Source organism: Dipodomys merriami, unplaced genomic scaffold, assembly GCF_024711535.1.
Source record: "Dipodomys merriami isolate MVZ:Mamm:240054 unplaced genomic scaffold, mDipMer1.0.p SCAF_34, whole genome shotgun sequence".
NCBI classification, from domain to species: Eukaryota; Metazoa; Chordata; class Mammalia; order Rodentia; family Heteromyidae; genus Dipodomys; species Dipodomys merriami.
The window spans coordinates 1,295,753-1,315,195 of record NW_027204937.1 but is presented as its reverse complement, the minus strand read 5'-3'; the positions used below and the strand labels follow the sequence as shown (position 1 = coordinate 1,315,195).

General features: G+C 42.6%; 1 long non-coding RNA gene across 1 annotated transcript in view; it reads right to left on the bottom strand.

Moving 5' to 3' along the window:
• Positions 1 to 292: 292 nt before the first annotated feature.
• Positions 293 to 19,443, bottom strand: part of LOC138803227 (uncharacterized) — a 46,002-nt gene continuing 26,851 nt past the window's right edge. Inside the window, exons 4-7 of the long non-coding RNA XR_011364911.1 lie at positions 18,225 to 18,267; positions 17,034 to 17,123; positions 3,888 to 4,117; positions 293 to 399 (exon numbers count right to left, since the gene is read on the bottom strand). This is a non-coding gene — a long non-coding RNA (uncharacterized lncRNA). The remainder of the gene's footprint in view (positions 400 to 3,887; positions 4,118 to 17,033; positions 17,124 to 18,224; positions 18,268 to 19,443) is intronic.

The following is a 19,443-nucleotide window of genomic DNA, read 5'->3' as shown; positions in this document are numbered from 1 at the left end:
TCCCTTGTTTTCTCCCAGTTATCCCCTCCCGACACACCTCCCCCACAAGTTGTGTAGTTCATCTTCAACAGTATCTAGTGAGTGTCACTGCTGCATCTGTTCACTCTTACTTTTTGTCTTACTATTTCTGTGTTCCTCCTTACCTTCCCCAAAACAGATAAGCTTCATGCAAGACAAAAGGTACAGAAATTAAAAATGGTTCCTGAGACTTCTTTCTTTCTTCATGTGACCTTGTGACATCACTATAAAGTTGGATTTCTGGCACTTGAGACCAACAATGACTCACCTAATACATGCTGGCAATCTCTCCAGAATAGGGCTGTTTAATTCATGTCTCCATCTCAATCCTCAGCCTGGAGCCTGAGCCATTCAATAAATATTTCTTGATTTTACATGCTTCTGTAAGAGAAATGGTGTAGTTAGGGACCTATTTTGGAAGGTGAAGTAAGATCCATTAGGATGCTGTAAGCTGACCTAATTATGTTTTCAAATCAAAAGAACAGATGAGAGTGAGAGTTATGGACTTTCACCTCATTATTCCAAGATAGCTGCTAAAGCTCCAGACATCACATTCTCCAAATGTGTATTCAAGTAGTTGTCTGGGAGGGGTGTCAAGGAAGTGAGACATTTCATTAAAACCTTGGACTATAGCTTCTAATCTTATCTTTGAGGCTGTGCAGTATCACCAGGAGTGGGAATCTTTTCCAAGGTGACTTTTTCTTATGACTTTGACCACATAATCATCCATTGTCTATGAGGGAGGCTAGAATGTATGTACTCTGGAAAAGGGAACGAAGGGATTAGAAATAGCCTGACATTATTTCAGAGAGTCTTGTGCATTGGTTGCCTATGGCTGCCAAAAATCTTAGTGGTAAATCAACAAAGATAACACATTTGTGCTCTCACTGTTGCTCTGGGACAACATGAAGGTGTGAATAGGGCCTGTGCTCTGAAAGTACGAGGGGAAGATGAGCCTGCACCTACCACAGGCCACGTTCATCCAGAGATTCACAGCCTCCATCGACAGCCTCCATCCACGAAGCCAGCAAAGCAGCATTTTCAAATCTCTCTGATCTTGACCCTTGCCTCATTGTCACATCTTCTCTTGCCCTCTTGCCTCACAAAAAGTTCCATCCAGAGAATCTCCTGATCTCAAGACCCTTAAACACCACTGCAAAATGACCTTTGCAATGTAAGGCAACACACTACAGGATCCAAGGACTAAGACAGCGACCTCTTTGGAGACCCACTGTTCAACCTAACCACCCCCTCCCATGATTCCTTATGAGCATCTTCCTCCAGAGCAAAGACTGCTGCTAGATGAAGACGTAACAGAAAGAAACCAAAGCCTCACCAAAAACCACTTACACCTGCCTTCTTCAGCCCTGGTGATTAACATTCACAAGAGACAAAAGGGCTGACTCAGGCTCTTCTCCACCAGGTTCCGGGGAAGAAAATACTCAAGCCAAATTTGAAAACAAAAAACAGGAAGCTTCTTAGACTAGCCAACAGTGCCCCCTAGTGGCCAGGAACAGAAAAGTGAAACAGGGCTGCAGTTTGGTAAAGAATCCGCGGATTAACCTTGCTGTGTAAGCAGTGGAGAGGAGAGGACAGCAACCTGTTCTGTGCCCTCAGTCTGAGCACAGGTAAAGAGTACTCAAAACATGGCACAAAAATTTGTTTCAGGTAAAGTTATTGGTCAAAATTACCTTTGTAGTGGTTTGAACTCAGGGCCTCAGGTTTTGCTAAGCTGGCGTGATTACTGCTAAACCATGCTGCCATCCTGTTTTTTAACTGGTTATTTTTAAGATAGGATCCCACTTCCAGCCAGTTCATATATGTGGGCCATGAGCTGCCTACTTTTGGCTTCCCACTGTTTTTAGGATCATTGGCACATGCCATCATGCTCAGCTTCGTTATGTGAAGATGGAACCACATAGACTTTGCTGCCCAGGCTGGCCTGGATCCACAATCCTCCCAACCTCAGCCCCCCACAAAGCTTGAGATAATAGATACCTAACACTGCACCCAGTTACAGGTTGAGAAGGAGGTCTTAAAAATGTCTCTGCCCAGATGGTCTCAAACCACAATCCTCCCATTCTCAACCTCCACAAACAGCTAGAATTACAGGCATGAGCCACTAGCCACAACAACAAAAATTAATGCCTGCTCTGGAGTCTGAACTCAGGGCCTAGGCACCATTCCTGAGCTTCTATTGCTCAAGGCTAGCACTCTACCACATGAGCCACAGCGCCACTTCCAGCTTTTTGGTAGTTAATTCTAGATAAGAGTCTCACAGACTTTCCTACCCAGGCTGGCTTCAAACCGCGATCCTCAGGATGTAAGTGTGAGCCACCAGCATCTGGCAGAATTGCAACAAAAATTTAAGAATATGGTTATCTTTCTTTTTGTCAGTTGTGGGGCCTGAACTCTGGGCCTGGGGACTGTCCTACAGCTCTTCAGCTCAAAGCTAGTGTTCTATCACTTGAGCCACAGTGCCACTTCCAGCTTTTTCTGCTTATGTGGTGCTGAGGAATTGAACCCAGGGCCTCATGCATGCAAGGCAAGCACTCTACCACTGAGCCACCTTCCAAGCCCATAGTTATCCTTTTTCTTACGTCTTTCCTAGCAAAGAAGATTAAAAATTATATAATATAAAATGCATCAATTTGCTTCCTCTTACATCACGGCCAACAATAATAATATAAAGTGTACTAGTCTTTAAGGGGCACTACATAACAAACTGATGGAAACAGTCAGCAAGTTGCTAGTATCTTTGCTGCAAGGAGGCCAGATGATGTGCTGAAGGGGAGGAACACGTATGTGGAGGAAAATGCAGGGCTCTGGGGAGGGTGTAGTGCGGGGAACTGAGCAGACCAGGCTCACAATCAGCAGTTCATGATCCAGGAAAGGGCATCTGGCCAGGTACAGGTCACCTTCTCAGCAACTCAGCTGCACCAAGAGCCTTTACTCCCTCATCCCGATGATGTTCACATTCTATGCTTTGTAACTGTTTCCTAGGGGCCCATGTGGGGTCTTTGTGCTTTTTTCCTAAATGTTCTTTATTTTTAATTATGGTTATTCTGCAAAGAACTTAATCCATTCACTCTGCATGCTAATTCTAAATAAATAAAGCAACTCTTAAAATAACAATGCCCAATAAAGGCTGGGTGCCAAAGGCTCATGCCTATAATCCTAGCTACTCATGAGATCTGAGTATCTGAGTACCCCTGCCAGCCCAGGCAGGAATGTCCTTGAGATTCTTATCTCCAAAAAAGAATAAAAGAAAAACAGAAGTGGAGCGAGCTGTGGCTCAAGTGGTAGAGAGCTAGCTATGAGCACAAAAGCTCAAGGTCAGCCCCCCAGGCCCTGAGTTCAAGCCTCAAAACCCACCACATACACACACACAAAGAACACCCCGGAAACAAAAAAATTCACCTGTTAGGGAAAGACAGAGGAGGCTCTTTCCTGGGAATGGTCAAGTGTAGCCCTTCCCACACATGACAAAATAACCTTTTTTGTCCCCTAGTAGTAGGTTCTGACAGGAGATAACTAGGAAGAACATGTCACTTGTGTCAGAACTTAGGCTGGTGTCCACAAGAGGGCAGTGGTGTATGCAGTCAAAGCCTGTGTTCTCAATTGGGCCTTTCCCACTAGGACTGGAATAAGGGACAGCAAGAAAAGATAAGATCCAGAATGAGGGATCACTACACACACACACACACACACACACACACACACACACACACACACACACACACACACACACTGAGGCTCATGGATAGGGACAGCAAGAAAAGATAAGATCCAGAATGAGAGATCACTACACACACACACACACACACACACACACACACACACTCTGAGGTTCATGGATAAGGACTCACCTCACCTATACTCTCCAAGATTGAATAGTTAGGATCTTCTTCCCTTCCTCGGCATTCCCCTGTTGGCAACAGACTTCTGGACCACATAGACCAAGGGCATGAAAATCTTCCAGCTGGGGTACCTTGTACTCCAAGGTCAAGAAGACTTGCCATATCCATTGCTGCCTCTCCATACATGGGATTCAAAAGGGAGAAATGTGAGCCTTCTATGCTTCACAGACCTCAGGGCACTAAACAGGAAAAAAAGGCAATAAAATATATATTATGCTTAGAAAGTATATATGGAAAGTAATAGTACTCAGTCAAGGCCCCAGTAAACAGATGGCATACTTTAAGTATGGGACCCTGGGGGAACCTTCATAAAGGAATTACATAAATACAGGCAGGATGTAAAGAAACCACAAGGATCAGTGCCTGTGGAGACAGTGACCCCAGGCCACTCCCTACTGACAGGCAGTGGCCATAGGAAGCTCTCAGAGGCAAGTCAGGCTGGCTGGGCCCCCTGGTGGGCTCTCCGTAGCCACAGGGCCCTATGAACTCCAGAAGCCAAAAGGCAAGTTAGCCCTGGGGGATGTCCCAGAGGCCAGCTTCCTGAGCCGCAGAACAGAGTGGCAAAGTGTTTATGTACTCAACAAAGCTGAGTAGCCAACACCTCCTGCATGGGCAATAACTTCACTTGGAACTACTGTGGCTAAGGAAAGAACTGCTCTGGCTGCTTACAAAATCATTTCTAGGAAGACAGTAATAGGGCTTTAGTTAGAAAAAGTAATTTCTAAACTCTAACTTTGTGGGCTCTTTCTAATGTCAATGTAATAAGAAGCAAGTTTCCTTAGCATTAGACAACAGGGAAATTTTGTCATGAAATTACAGTGCAGTCGGTGGCAAATTCTGAACTAAGCTTGCCCTTTCAGTCTTGTATTATATCATACAGTGTTGTTGTATGGTAGATCCACTCAGGAGAACGGAAAAGCCACCACTTACAAGGCTGAATTTGGGGCCTTCATTGGGGCACTAGCAGGCAGCAAGGGGACTTCTGTCACAAAGACCTACTACCCTGAATACAACTAACACACAGGTTATCTAGCCCCCAAACCACACAAGGTACATGGAATAATCTTACCAATGTGGAGGACAAATAAGATGTGAACACAGTCAAACTAAATAAAAAACCAATGAGCACTCAAATCTAATGGAGATGTCAAATATAAGGCAAAACAAATCAAATGTGGACACAATCAAGGGAAATAAGAACCAGTCACCTAAGGAGAATAGATTTTTCTGGAACTTACCGACTCAAAATACATTTGTAAACTAAAGAATGTCCTCTGTTATCACAGCCTTTTGCTTAGACCCAGTCTTATGGCTTCAGTGTCTACCTTTTCAAAGACACATATTTTTATACATATTCCCTGATGTAAGGTCTGCCCCAATCCATGCAGGCCCAGTGCAGCCACCTCCCTACTTCTAGGCTACATTTCCACCCGGTACGGAGTTACCTAGGTAACTGGCACACCTAGAAGCAGTCACTTCCTCCTCTTGCTAGGTCACATCCAGGACTGCCCCTAGTCACACCTCTCATGGGACTGTAGGAGCGTCCCAGGCCCTGAGTCATATCTGGATTCAGTGTGGCCACACCTCTTCCCATCCCTGGCCTAGATAAGTTCTGATGGAGGGAGAGGGGGGAGGCGGTGGGTAAATAAACTTCTTTTCCTGCCTGAATACTGTGTTGTGTTCTCTTCACAGGTTACCTAATGAAAATTACCTATTTAATATACCTTACACCTGACTCATTGCTTGTCCTTTGACCCTGTGCACTGGGATGTCCCACTTGATGCTGGAGGTGGAGGTGGGGGTTATAGCTCAGCAAAACTGGATGTCAGCTCTTCCACCTCCTCCTGATAGACCTTGGCACATCACTCCCCTTGTTTGGGCCTCAGTTTCCCCAGTCGCAACATTAGAAAGTTGGACTAGACTTATTTTACAGATATTAATTTTTATTTTATTTTTTGTCAGTCATGAAAATTGAACTCGGCCTGGGTGCTGTCCCTGAGCTTTTTCCGCTCAAGGCTAGAGCTTTACCACTTTGAGCCTCAGTGCTCAACGTTTTCTGGTTTTTCTGGTGGATAATTGGAGATAAGAGGAGACTGATGGACTTTCCTGCCTAGGCTGGTTTTAAACTATGACCTCAGATCTCAGCCTCCAGAACAGCTAGGATTATAGGTATGAGCCAGCAGCACCCAGCTAGATTTCAAATATTTTTAACAGAATATTTTTAAAGAAAGTCTTACATGGCAATCTACCATAGCTCTGTATTGTTGAAGGAGGCCTATTTCCTGTAGATACAACTCTTGGATTGGTAGCAAGGAAGGGGAGAGAGAGACAGAGAGAACAAGAGAGAGAGAGAGAGAGAGAGAGAGAGAGAGAGAGAGAGAGAGAGAGAGAGAGAGAGAGCCAGTCATTTGAGCAGCAAAGTTCAACAAATTCATCTACAGCAGGAATCATCAAAGCCTTGAATGCTAATGTGTTTGGCTAATCTCCAAGCTAGCAATTTAATATATAGTTCGAAAATGGTGATCTAGACAAGTGTCTCTTAACCTTTCTTTTGTTGTTGTTGAGACAGGATCTCAGCATGAAGCCCAGGCTGCCCTTGAACTTGCTCCATTGCATATGGTAGCCTCATGATTCTCCTATGTCAGCCTTTTAAGTGCTGGGATTTCAGATGTGCATCAACATACCCAGCTTCCATGTTTTTTAATCTATGCTTTATCCATACACAATTCTAAGTATGCATGGAAGCTTTTGCTTATAATCCTAGTTACTCAGGAGGCAAAGATCAGGAAGATCACAATTTAAGACCAGTCCAAGCAAAGAGTTAATAAGACTCATTTCAACAAACAAACAAAGCTGGGCATGGTGATGCCCAGGAAGGCATAGGTAGGAGAATCACGATCTGGAGCCAGCTTAAGCAGGGGGAGAGGATGAGGAGGAAGCGTGACCTTATCTGAAAAAGAACTCAAAGGGGCTAGAGGTATAACACAAGTACGAGGCCCTGAGTTCAAACCCTACTACCACTAGATTGAAAAAGAAGAAAAATAATATAGATCATGGGTAAGCAAACGTACAAGCAAAAGTTTCACAAAGCAACTGTTGATCTTTGTACTCTGATACTGTCAAGACCATTTCATAGTTTAAGTGACTATATGAAAAAATGTATGTGTGTGTGTGTGTGTGACTGAGTCCTGATGAAAACTGAAAATTTATTTCTCTCTGCACACAACAGTGAAACATGCCCCTCACTCAGCTACTCAGTTCTAAGACTCCCCTGGGCAGCCAGTAGGCTGCTTAGGGGCCTTCAAGGTACAGATTTATTTCTACTAGGGCTGAAATCATGGGAGCCTGTATCTCGCAGCTGAGCTAGCCAAAGAATGTGGCCAGGATGGAAAGAAGAGAGCTGGCACTGCCCTTGTTCGGGAGGCGCCATGAGAACAAGAGAGAGTTTGTCTCTGTCTTGCCAATCCTCCCCTCATTCACAGGCACTAAATTCATTCAGCATTACCACCCCACAGGCAGTCCTTCTGGCCCGTGGGCCTGCCAGCCACTTCCACAAGGGGTTAGTGTCAGATCTGGGCAGCTCTCCCTGCCTGATGTGATGGCCATTCAGGTCGCCTGTGAGAATCGGAAATGGAAGCACTCTGGTAGGCGGAAAAACAACAGCCTCCCCACACCCCACGTGCCCAGGCCCCTGCCCAAGGGGATCCAGGAAGCTGACAGCTCTCTTGATGTGTGTGTCAGTCATGGGAAGGGTGCTGGCCAGACTGCCCTGAGTGCAGGTTCCCACTGGCCATCCTACTCCTCTCTCTTTCTCTCCACCCCTCTAGAACCTTAAGCCTAATGGGGGATTCTAAAAAGTCTGCCCTCCCATAATCTACCTCCCATAATCTACCTTCCCTCTTAGGAGAGAGGGAAGGAAAAAGAAAACCAACTACCCAATGTGGGCATCACCCTGGATACTTTATACAATAATATTGTCTCTGTCCCCTTTAAAGATGAGTAAGAGAAATGAAGCTAAAAGAAGTTGTCACTCAAGTGTCTGATTCGAAGTTCAAGACCTACTATGCCAGGGAGATCAGGGAAATAGTAGGGGTAATAGATCAAACCAGTACTGCTATAGATAGGTAGATGGATGGATAGATAGATAGATAGATAGATAGATAGATAGATAGATAGATAGATAGATAGATAGATAGCTTTTTAAATAGACTCTTTAGCTATACCCTTTATATAGAGAGAGATACTCTTTAAATAGATATACTCTTTAGATAATGGTACACACACATGCGCACACCCATGTGCACACACACACACACATTACAAAGAGGAATATCAGTTCACTGCTACCCCAAATGGTGTGAAACTTAGTACTTGTCTTCAAATTTTCCCAAAAGAGCCTAGGACTGTTTTATATTACTGGGTAAAACTCATCACAAAACTTTCCACATGACCAGGTGAAAGCCTTAGGAACCCTAATTCAATCTGCCTGACTTAATTAGAAATCTGAACACAACAAAGCCACTTTGATCAATGGAGCAAAGAACAGTTTGCCTGATTTAGTTATTTATTTTGTAAAAAGCAACTTTTCCCTCTCCTTAGATCCATGTATTAAATATCCCATGGAGTAAAGAAAATAGCTAAGGGCCCTCATACTGGAATCAGATAACTTCAGCTCCCCTGTATCTTCAAAATACAGGTAACCTTTTCTTAACTTCCTTAAGCCTGTTTTATCTCCTGTAACAGGAGACTTGGTGCAAGTTCATACCTCATCATTGCTACAACACAACAATGCTTGTCTAATGCTCTTGGCACATGTCTGGCATATAGCCAACTTCTCAATCCCATTGTACAGTGACAGTGAAACATTATATTATTTCCTTAGGATGTATAGCTGAGAAGGAACCATACAAAGTGAGGTTTAAACATTTAAATCTCATGAACAAACTATAACGCTGTTTTCCAAGTATACTTGAACCAATAGATACTTTCACTAACTCTGTAGAGAGCACCCATCTCTTGATCCTTGCCAGCTTTGAGTGGCAAAAATCATTTTAAAGTATTTATAATTTGATAGATGAAAAATATGTCTATTCCTTCCTTTGTGTTTCTTTGATTATTCGTGAGATTGAATGGGTTACTTATAAGTCTAACAGCTCTTCATATTTCTTCCTTGGTAGATTATTGGTTAATATCCTCTATCTATGTAACTATGAGGAATATGGACTTTATTGGTTCCTAGAAACACTATATATACTAAGGACATTTTCTACTGGCAGTATGAAATTTAATGATTGTGAGGGGTGAAAGAATTCTACTGTATGTCACTGGGATGATAAATAATATTTATGAATTGATTAGATATTACCCTCAAATTGATTTTAAATCTTCATGAATGGTAGGACTACCACTACCCTCAATTTTGTTCTGTTCTATCTAGCTATACATCATTTCCTTCAACTATAGACTTAAAGACAGAACTTCTGCTTATTATTTGTAAGGTAGCTGTGTTAGCTACCTTACCAAATTCCTGATACAAACAACTTGAGAGAAGGATTTATTGTGGCTTGTCATTTCATAGGGTTCAGTCCATGGTTGCTTGGTCCCATGCACTTTTACAAAACATCATGGCAGCAGGAACATGTGGTAGAGGAGAGAGAGACAGACAAAGACAGACAGAGACAGAGAGACAGAAGGCAAGAGAGAGAGAGAGAGAGAGAGAGAGAGAGAGAGAGAGAGAGAGAGAGAGAGAGAGAGAGAGAGAGAGAGAGAGAATACCTGGAACAAGTTATCCCCAAGGGCACACCCCCAACGACCTACTTCCTCCAGCTTGGTCTCATTTCCTGCAGTTTCTATAACTTCCCAAAATAGTGACATCAGCTGATGAGCAATAATTCAACACATGAGCATATGGAGTAGAGGACGTTTCATATCCAAGCCATAAGAATAGCTCTGGTGGCTCTTGTGGGTTCCCCTTTCCATCCAGTACATGGTAGTGCTGTCGATAAGATTCTGTGACCCTGTCCTACACAGCCCTGCGCCAAAGGAAGGCACCATATCAGTCAGACAACACCACTTCCTCTCCCACTTCACATGCCCACAGAGCTCAGCCAATGACCAGCCTACCTCTGGGTACAAAAGACTCTCCATGTGACTAAGTCTGTGTAGATTTGTGCTCCACAGTTTTCCATGGAAGCAAAGTGAAGCTGGCTCCAGAGGAGGCTGATTTCTTGCCCAGCTTGTCCCCCTGTCTAACATCCCTGTCTCTCCCTCCTGTGCCCCTGCCCCCAGCCCCTGCCAGGAGTTGCCTCCAAATGCTCTTCACCAGGAATCCCCTCCTGGAGCTCTGCTTCTGGGAACCCTCCCCTGTGGCAATTTTATTCATTTCCAGGAATAAAAATTTTCTTTTCTGTACCTTTACCTATCATTCTGATTCACACTTCTTAGTGGCCCAGTGAGTACCTGAACCACTTGCTTTTCTGAGGTGGCTGAGTAAACCTGGGAGGTGAAGTGTTTTCATAGCTTATCCAAGGTCATCCAGTGTGTTGGTTAATATTTACTGGGACCCCTGAGGCAAAGTAACATAAACATAAACTTTTTGGCCAGTGGAAGCTGGAACTACCATTTCCCAGGAACCCTTGATAAGCTGAAATGTCACATCTTGTTGTCAGAGTTTGTTCCTCCTGAGCAGAAAATGATTCATACTGGCTAAGCAACTCCAGAATAGAAAGTACAGAAAGTTACCTACTCAAAAGCCCAATGGGCTAGGATACACTAGTTTTCATAATCATGCATGATTATAACTAGAGAATACCATAATGGTTACATCATCTTATGAGGGGAAACAGGCTCAGAAAGGTGAAATCACTTACTAAGGCTAAGCAGCATGGCAGAATGGTCCCTATAGACTATTCTGGTGCAGGAGAGACCATAGGTCTACTTATATATCTTAAATTCCCCTTTCTGCTTATTCCTCAGCACCCGATTCAGCCCACTGTTGCTTGGCTTAAAACACTCTCATCACCTCATCACCAACCACCCTCTCCTATCTTACCTGTCTCAGGGATACCTCTCTGACAGTCAGGGAAGCCTGGTTCTTGGCCTCTCCCTCTATGATCTAGACTGACAGCTTTCACTAGTATGTGCTGCTCTACGCCCCCCCCAATCCCCATCATCATCCTCCTGCTCATCCACACATTCCCAACAACAACAGATGCCCCACATCTTCACTCCCACCACACAAGAATTTACATCACCACTATGAGGCCTTGTCTTTCCTGTACCTGTTGGCTTGTTGCTAGCTTCTGCTTCCCAAGAACCTGGCTCTTTAGCATGGACACTTTTCTCTGCAGCATCCAACCTTGATGTCTCTCTTCTACCTGAAATATGCCTATCAACTTGCTCAAAATTCCTCCCTAAAAACAGTTGATATCCCAGGGATCCTTCCCACTCTTGAGAGTGTTCCCAGAATTCTCCATTGTCCCTCTTCCTCTGCCCTTCATCCTTCAGCTCCTTCTGGCCTCTACCTCTACCACCCAGCTCTGGCCACAGATACCTATGTTCCCTCACAGCCAATTCCAATAACTGTTGTTCCATGCTCACACTACACTCCCAACCCTGCTGACTCCAGGTGTGTCCTGATGGACAGGCTTCATGGGACTTTTAGGGCCAAACACTGAGACAATTCCAGGCAAATTGGGATGGCTGACCAGCCTAACTGATGGAATTCCTGACTCTTGAGATTCTACCTCCACTCTCTCCCACTCCTTCTGTCTCTCAAGGAAACTTTCATGCTCCAAAACATACTTTTTCTCCTTTTTTTCTAGCAGGTGTTTACTTCTTCAGGGGTCAATTTTCAGTTTAGCATCTCTTCTTAGATTATTTTCCCTTAGTCAACTGGTAACCTCTTGTCAACTGGTAACCTCCACTTCCACATCTCCATCTCAGAATTCCTGGGAGAGCTCTACAACAGTAACAATGTAATACATGTCCACATGAAAAATCTAACTCAATGTATTCACTGCTGAACTTTTCATCTATCTCTCCTTCTCAGTGAATGGGGGAACTGAATAAACAGCACTGCTGATAGCTGTGATGGTGATACCTAGGATATTAATTGCTTTTATCACCCAGCTTCATTCCCCTCAATTCCTACAAACAACACCTAATTTTCCCTTGAGGACCTGTATTTCTCAAGTTCTAGTCCAATGCATTTTGTGTGGGAAAACTGGTCAAGATCTACAAGATCTTTGAAAAAAAGAGATACAAAGCTATGACATAAATGATTGAAGTTTTGGCATTGTCCTGGATCCCAGAGTCATTGCTGTCCTTTCTGAGATATGGTGAGCAAAGCTTTCTGTTTTATGCTGAGAGCTAGGCCATTTGCCTCTACTTACTTTCCCTTCTGTTGAAGTTAGTCATCATTAGTTTGCTGTTGCTAATAACTATAGAACTGTAAGTGATTCTCTTAACCACATATGCTACCAAGATCCCTGAAAAGTTCACACAATTTCTTCACTCAATTTCTCTCAAGTTTGGTTCATCTTCTTCGCTCTATGCCATCACATTTTTTACTTCTAGGATCATTATCTCTGGCTCGAATGAAAAATTCCAGCTTTCAAAGTGTTTACTTTGTGTTAAGCACTTTATAATTGTTCCTCAAAAAATCCTTCAAGGTAGATTTTGTTACCTTCTCTTTAAAGAAAAGCAAATTGAATCTTGGCAGTGTGGAGTTGCCTAGCCAAGGAGACAGAGAACCCAGAATGTAAGCACATGTGCTCTGCATCCCTTTAAGCACCCTACCCCTTCAAGCAGCCAGAGTATCCTTCCCTCACTGCCTTCAGAGTGGTTCACTCAAAAACACAAATCTGGAGTTATGTCTTTGCTTCAAAGCCCTTCTGAGACTGTTAGCCTTCTTGCTTCCTTTCTGGTCCCATCAGCTTCTGTGCCCATCTCAGACTTCATTTCTGGTAATGGTGATGTGTCTGTCAACATACTTTCTTTCATACTTTCCCGTCTTTGCCCTTCTGGAATATCTTTTCTGTCCTGCCTTCTTTTTTCCCTCAAGATAGTTCAGCTGATATTTCCTCCAGCATAAACCCCAGTCCAATCTACATGGACTGCCTCTTTTTCCCATGTATCCAGCAGTGTAGACTATCAGCAACCAATCCATTTTACTGTCTTTTAGTGGAAATGTCTGTATGTGCATCTGTCTCCACTATGCTAGATGCTCCTGGGAGGTCTGGGCTGGGGTTATCCCTGTTTGAATGGGATCCAGCACCAGGCATGTGATATATTCATAGCACCTGAAGACTTCTTTTGCCCTTCCTGGGACTCCATATTATATTTTGTCCTTGCTGGGACTCCATATTATATTGCTGCTATGTTGCTCCTGACATGACCATATTGTAACAATATAAAGAAGACCATTACCCTAGCTCTGTCTTAAAGTGCTGTCACTGTCACAAAACTGAGTTCAGCAGCAATGCACTGATCCTCTTCTTCTTCAGATGAGGTCTCACTCTTTACCCCAGTGCTCTCATTCATAGGCTAAAATGAGCTAATGTAAAATACAAAGAACATCCTTGCTGGAGCTTTGTCCCAGCACTTCTACCTTTTTTTTTATGGTACTAGTGTTTGAACTTAGGTCCTTGTGCTTACTAGGCTGGTGCTCTACCACTGAGCTATGCCTCCCACCTCTAACTTTATTTTGTTGGATGTGGGGCTTGAAGTCAGGACCTGGGCACTGTCCCTGAGCTTTTGCACTCAAGGTTAGTGCTCTACCCCACAGCACCACTTCTGTCTTTCTAGTGGTAAACTGGAGATAAAGATTCTCATGGACTTTCTTACCAAGCTGACTTTGAACTTCAGTCCTTAGTTCTCACCTCCTGAGTAGCTAGGATTACAGTGCCAAACTTGCCTCTAACTTTTTGACTCTTCACTCTGACCAAGTTCCTCATCACCTCTGTACCTCTGTTTCCTCAACTATAAAATGGAGATAATAATTTCCATGTAGTAGGGGTTCAAATGAGACCAAAACATGTAACATATATACAACAAGCTCATAATAAGTACTTAGTAATCTTTGCCTTTTTTGTTAGGCAGTACTTATGACTTATTATTGTCAACCTTCACCTCCCAGCTAGTTACCAGGCTATTATCCTGACTCTAAACCACCCCTAATGCATCAAAATGTTTTATCTAAGACTGAATAATTACCAAACACCACCTCCCACCAACCATCTATGTTCTTTGGGGGAAGATTAATATTTTAAATAAATAGTTGTAAATTAATTGCATGTATTTATAGAGCACAAGTGTGATCATTCCACATATGAACATAATATGTAATGGTCAAACCTGTGAAATTAGCATTTCTCCTTACCAACTTTATCATTTCATTTTTTTTTTTATTAAACTCAGAACTTCTCACCTGCTAGGCAAGTGCTTGAACCACACGGCCAGTTCTGTTGTTTTTTTAAAATATTTATTGTTTCTGTTTGTTTGTTTTTGGTCATGGGGCTTGAACTCTGGACCTGGGCGCTGTCCTGAGTTCTTCAGTTTAGGCGAACGTTCTACTGCTTGAGCCACAGCGCCACTTCCTGCCAGTCCTGTTTTGCCTGGTCCATACTCAGCTATGATTCTTCTATTTGTGGTTCTCTGTGCTTCTGACATGACAGGCAAAAGCAATCACACCCAGCCATTGTGCTTTCCTGTGGATGAGATAACCCATGCCAAGATAGTCTCTTGGACTTTTATACCCACATTGGCTTCAATCCCTCAATCTCTGCCTCCTAAGTAGATAAGATTATAGGTTTGAGCTACCATATCCATCCAAAATACATCAGTCCTTAATGTTGGGAGCCACCAAAGTGCTCTCTTCTATTTCTTCATAAAATATATAATGAATTTTAAAAAATATAGTCACCCTACTCTACTACAGAACATTACTCCAACCCAACTGGACTTTGGTTCCCATTATCTGACCTCCCTCCAAAACCCTAGTGTTAATTTAATTTAATTATTTATTTTTGACAGTTGTGGGGCTTGAACTTGGGGCTTGGGCACTGACCCTCAGCAATTCAGCTCAAGGTAAGCACTCTACAGCTTGAGCCACAGTGCCACTTCCGATTTTCTAGTGGTTTACTGGAGATAAGAGTCTCATAGACTTTCCTTCCCCGGGCTGGCTTTGAACCATGATCCTTAGATCTCAGCCTCCTGAGTAGCATGAGCCACTGATGCCTGGCTTCTAGTGTTCATTTTAATGAACAACATTGCCAACTCTTGACTCTTCTGAGTCATAAACCTAGAAGACCAACAATTCTGGTTTGGCTGGGACTAGAGGGTTCACAGGACATTAAACTTTCACTTTTTCAACTGGTAAAATATTAAGCAACCAGGACTAGTTGATGCCCTGGTTCCAGATTCGCTCCCTAATTACTAACTTTCATTGGTTACTACCTTCCATAAACTCAGCTCCTTAAATCCATTCCTGTATTCCACTGTCTCCAACAAGCCAGATCTTAAAATTTTGTCTCATTTGTAACTTTTATATTTCTTTGTCCCCCCTTTTCTGATTTCCATAATGCTGTTAGTATGATCTCAAATTTTAAAAAGGAAAAAAAAGAAAGAAAGAAACACATGGAATAAACCTGTTCCTAAAATCCTCAAGGGTCTCTAAAATCCTTCAAGGGTCACCTGGTTGTTAGTTGCAATAGTGGGGTCTCATTTGTTCAAATTCTACTTGTAGACCAGTGTTTATTTATACTTATCTTTACATTTCTATAATTATTATTAGTTAAACACACTTTTTTTGCCCCAAAGGACAGGAACATAAATGTTATTTTGGCCTAATATTCATAAAATTAATGCAGAACAATATTTTCATCAGACTTCTGCCAACTATGGGTAATTACCTTTGTTGACAAAATATACAGTTGAGTACCTGGGTTGTGTTGTTTCTCCAACATAAGATAAGGGAGGAATTTGTATATGAGCCAGAGGGAGAAGAGGAAGGAGACCAGAAAAAGGGAGAATATGGAACAGGAAGCAGGCAGTGGGCTGAGTGACTATGATGTGACCACCCCCAAACTGCAGGAAACTAAGCTAATAAAACAGCTAGTACCTATGTGTTGTTTGTAGAGCTCTGTGGAAGGGTTGGACTTTGAGCAAAGCAATGAGGCAGGGAAAATGGCACAAAGGACTTGTGATGTAGTAGGCTATGGTATTTAAGGTCAAGATTAACCAGACTTCACATGTATGGGGAACCCCACCTGGTATCTTGGTGGTACAACCATCTTTCAAAACACATTTCTATTCCTGACAAGCCTGGCTTCAAATCCTTTCTCTACCACTTCCTCGCACGTAGCTTTCAATGAGTTGCTTAATCTCTTCCTAAGTGTCATAAATCAAATGGCAATAAAACTAGACCATAGAATTATTACAAAAGTTAATGATGAAATAAAAGACATCAAGTCATAATAGTTCCTAAGTAAGTAAAGGCTGCCACTGTTAGTATTACTACTTTAAGGCATTTTTACAAGTGAGCATTTCACTTCCCACAAAGCTTATAAAATATATAGCTTAATTATAAAACAGGACAATAATTTAGATTATAATTATTTAATCTGTTTCCCCTAAAGCATTTTTTTTTGGGTCAGGTCGTGGGCCTGAACTCTGGGCCTTGGTGCTCTGCTAGCAGGGTGCTCTTCAGCTCAAGGCTAGCACTCTACCACTTGAGCCACAGCATCGCTTCCAGCTTTTTTTTCTGCTTATGTGGTGATGAGGAATCGAACCCAGGGCCTCATGCATGCAAGGCAAGCACTCTACCACTGAGCTACCTTCCCAGCCCCAAGCATTTTCTTTTTGATGGGGCCTTCCAGAGGAAGCATGCCTTTGTACAAATGTCAATTATCCACTGATAATAAAATAAAGGAGTGAAGTTAACACTAGTGTTGGGAGACCTCTTCATATCAGTACTGCATTAATAACTACCTTTTATTGGTCACACGGTACAAGAATTCATTGTGTTTTCTAGCCTATGCCCTATCAGTTATAAATCATTTCAAAGAAACCGAGTCAGGTTACATAAATTATTACCTGAAGAGGCTGAATTCTGCTTCACACTGAGCTCCAAGTGTTTCCAAAGCTCATGTTCTCTTCTTTACACCTGGCCTGCTTCCTAGTGAGCTTAAAAAGGAAAAGTCATTGACATGGACATTGGGAGAGAATACTGAAGTATGTGCTCAGATCTTTCTGGAATCTGCTGTTTGGAGATAACCATTCTTTGCTGAACTGCACTGGAAACTATAATGTACTTAGTCTCATCTCCCAAGACAAACAACTCAGGGAACTCTCCGACTTTCAGTTACAGGCCTCCCTCTGCTGTTTACTAACTCTAGTTAGCTTCCTAACTTCTCAAAACCCCAGCTTTCTAATGTATAAATGGAACAACAAAAGGGCCTAATATAGAACTATAATTAAGAAAAGTAAATGAGTGAAAAAATATATGTATAAACTCCTAGTACAGTGCCTGGGACCTGGCAGGTATCTCATAAATGTTACCTATTATAATAGTATAGACTATTTATTATATATTATCATTAAATGAAGAACGAATCTATTTTTTAACTTAAGTGTTCTTTTTCTGATCTCTTTCATGTCCTACCTACTCCTCATTTCCCCCATGTTACAAAAGTTGTTTGGAAAGTATTTCTGCCTGGGATGAGGAATTTGGGAAGAAAATAAAATTAAACCAATGAGGCAACACAAAATTCCTCTTTGGCAAGATGGCTCTGAGTCAGGCCTGCTGGTAGTCAGGATGTCCAAGCCAAGTAGAGATGAAGGGTACATGTCCCTTCAGAAAATGCTGCTGCGAAGATCAATGCCTGGCATATAGTCAGAGCTCGCCTCTCCCTAGCTGGGCAAGCTGGCTTGGACAAGTGATTTCTGTTGCCCCAAAGGCCTCTGCGAGTGTCAGTCAACTCTACCAGGAGAGGGAGAGCACTGCCCCTCTGGTCTCTCTTACAGATTTGGTAGGCCTGGCCAGACAGCTGCTGGGGTGACTGGAGGTAATGTAACAAGCTTTATGTTTAACATGTTCAGGACAGGATCCAAAGTCAAGGTGGAGAAAAAGACCATAGCCTTAGACCATAGCCATAGGAGAGGGAAGCAAATAAAAATCCTGAGAAGGTAAGATGGTTAGAAAAAGGGACAAAAGCCACTGTTGACAGAAGAGCAGTAGGGGCCACAGTACCAGGAGATCTAAGAAGGGTTGAGTAACCAACTCACCACTCAGTACCTGCTGGCCATGTTGAGGGCTTTAGTTTTTACCCTACAGGAAGTGAAACAGAGAAAAGACATAATCAGATTTGCCTTTTAAAATTATTGTATTCTTAAACACTTATTATTTTCAAAATCTTTTCCAAAAAACTTGGCAACAATGGAGTTTGAACTCAGGCACATTTGAACCATGTCCTCCGCCTTTCTTGCTTTTATTGTTTTCCAGAAAAGGTTGGGAAAAAATGCTTTTTGTCAAAGCTAGCCTTAGACAATAATCCTACCTCTGCTTTCCCTGTTCCTGTACCACCATACTCAGCCCCAAATAATCCTCCCCCCCCCCATTCTATTTAGCAGATAGATAAGACTAGTGATCAGACTAGAAAAGCTTTTCAATGTGAGTATGTACAATCAAAAGCAGAAGAGGATATTTCTATTTTTTTCTTTTTTTTTTTTTTTGTTCGTCATGGGCCTTGAACTCAGGGCCTAGACAATGTCCCTGAGTTTTTTTGCTCAAGGCTAGCGCTCTACCACTTTGAGGCACAGCTCCATTAAGAGGGAATAATTCCAATAAGGGATCTGGAAGGCTTCCTGAAGGAGATGGATTTAAAAATTTTGTGGGCAGTACTGAGGTTTAAATTCAAGGCCACAAGCTTCTCAAGCTTTTCTGGATTGCTTGCTCAGCTAATACTCTACCCTTTGAACCATTCCTCCAGTTTGCTTTTTGCTGGTTGGTTTATTTATTTTGAAATGCAGTCCCATGGATTTGTCTGCTAAGGCTGGCTTGAAACCTCAATACTCTGGATCTCAGCCTCCTGAGTGGCTAGCGTTACAGGGATGAGATACAGGTGCCTGGCAGAAAATGGAAGCTGAATGTAGAGGTGCTGACACACATGAATAATGTAGCCTAATGTTGTAATATAGACACTGGAGACTCTAGACACTGACATCTGATGGTCCATGCCCAAAGATGAGCTCTACTACTCTCATGAGAGGCTGTGAGACCTTGGTAAAATAGCTCAATCTTCTTGTTCATCAGTATTATTATTTCAAATAGACCTCTAAGGATATTAGGGTTTGGACACACAGAAGTAGAAAATTAGGGTTAAAAATGAAGGACAAACTGGGAAGAATATCAGTAAGCATACAAAAGGCTGGGATGGTAAGCCTGCTTAGGAGGCTGAAGCAGGCGAGTTCAACCTAATCTATATGTTGAGACCCTGAAAAAAAT